Raw genomic sequence first — 2,316 nt, forward strand, 5'->3', positions numbered from 1 at the left:
AATGACCTGATCTTTGCCACCTGTGTGCTTGAGGGGGAAAAGCAAAGCAGTCGGAGAGTCGGGATCATTCTGGGCAAACCGGCAAATGTACCACATTGTCCTGCAGTGTCAAGGACTCATGAATGAAAGCCCTGCCTATTACAATGTTTGTTACAAATACTCAAATAATGTAACTGCATCCTGGAAGGCTAATATTAGTGAAGGTCTTCTGAGAAGAACCCACCTGGGAGTTCACTGGGAGTTTGGTGAACTCAAAAAGTTGTACAATTCTTGGTTGCGATGGTCTAGTGTGGTCCCAATCAAGCAGCATAAACCAGAAGGCTTGATGGATGGTAGGTTGTGCAGTCCTGGCCAGTAAGGAGTTCCTCAAATAATACATGTTCTCTTCAGGGTGAAATATTGCCTCACATACTCACTGAGCTGCAAACACACATTCTCCAGCCAATACAAAGCAAAGTTCAGATGAGTTTCTGTGTGCGCATATATATGCATGTTAGAACAAATAAGAAGTTTGTCTAGCAAGAGAGTAATATGCCACGTTGAAACAATTCATTTCCCTGTGTATATAAAATGGAAAGTGGAAATTTCTAAAGAACTGAGACGGAGGGAGGTCAGAAAAATAGTCATGAATTTCTCTGACTGGTTTTCATATATCAGTACCCTGGGTTTCCACCGAAGCTGCTAAAAATATATTTCTTGTCCAGGTGAAGACGATTACAGGGGAAAATGGAAGGCATGGTGCCTTAAAAGCTCACAGGATGTTGGCATTGTCATGAAAATTGAGGCCATTGTGCCCAGCATCTGTGCAGCTTTCCCTTTCAGTGATGCATGGAAAAAAAAATCCCCCAATCCACAGCTTTTAGTTTATTATTCTTTATAAATAATAAAACCTGACCTTTCAAAGCTTATTCTTTTTGTTAAATAGACCTAAAGCAAGGCAGGTGAGTCTCAATCAATAGCTTAAATGAATGCATCTCATTCATGAGTGAGTTTATGATTTCAAGTTTCAGAGTGTGTCATCTAAATGCCACAAAGTCTGTGGAGAACCTTATCTTCAGTGGGTAATGGCTCAGCTGGGGAAATATACATTTTTGCAGCAGGTACCATGTACCATTATTTTTCCATTCTTCCATTGTATGATGGAGGAACGACACGCAGGCTCCTAGGAGGACCCTTGAATGCTTATAAAGGTTGTCAACCCTGCTCAACTGGATGTTCTGGATGATGGATCTGAGGGTTTTTCCCCTTAACCACCGGGTACCATCAGAAAGTTCAATCCAGTTTATATACCTTTCTTACTGTACTTGTCGTAAGAGGCAATTAAACAGCCACCGGGTAGGTGGGACTCATCAGCCTGGGAAGGCAGCTCATCTGAGAGAAGGAAAACTCTGATCCCAAACCTCCACTGCCTTGTGGCTACATCCAGTTATGGAAAAGGCTTCAGGAGTCAGCCTTGAGGCAAAATCCAGAGCCGGAGTCCCTGAGGCATTTCATAGCTGAACACAGTCACATTCTGGCAACTCCTGTGACGCCGCTGGAACCAACCATATTGGCTTCTGCCTTTCCATTGGACCATTTCAACGATGTGGAGAGGGGGGATTTGCTGCATGGGTAACAGCCTATCCTCCATATCTACTTTACCCAGGCTTCGCGCACTGGAGAGGACACTCTGTTCCAGAACCACTATTCAGAGCGCGGTACCATAGTCTTCCAAGACTGAAGGATACCAACAACATTTCCAAATGAATTCACAGCAAAATATGGATTCCCCACCCCATAGGATTCTTTCCATTCTGTTATACTTGACTGAATTATATTTAGATAAATATCTAATGTTAAATTTATTTCATGTGCTGCATGCCTTCATTTGTGAGTTACATGGCTTTATAACTGGCACCATGGTTGAACTTTGGAACTCATTTTCAGAGCCAAGGCATGTTTGAAAAAGGAGTGTGTGTGTGGGGGGGGGCCTTTTTTTCCTTTCTGAGATCAGCCTCAGACTCCCTTGACTGATGAAATAAGTCCCCAGAAGAAGGAGAATCTCTCCTTCCCTTTGTGATCTCCTTGGGAGACTTGGAATCTCAGTCAGAGAGAGTTTGCTTGGTGGGAAAGATTCACTCCCCACCTCATGTGCTTTACAGCCTATTCTTGGGCTCATCCCTTGCCTGTAGCCCTTGGTTCAAACTATGGAGAACCATCCAGAAATGTGACCTTCCTGTCTTGAGGATCTGTGACCTCTTGCCTACAATCGTTCTAATAGTAATAGTATTGATCTGGCCCTTTACTCTCCAGGCAGGTGCCCAGCACCTAGCATGC

Source organism: Tiliqua scincoides, chromosome 1, assembly GCF_035046505.1.
Source record: "Tiliqua scincoides isolate rTilSci1 chromosome 1, rTilSci1.hap2, whole genome shotgun sequence".
NCBI classification, from domain to species: Eukaryota; Metazoa; Chordata; class Lepidosauria; order Squamata; family Scincidae; genus Tiliqua; species Tiliqua scincoides.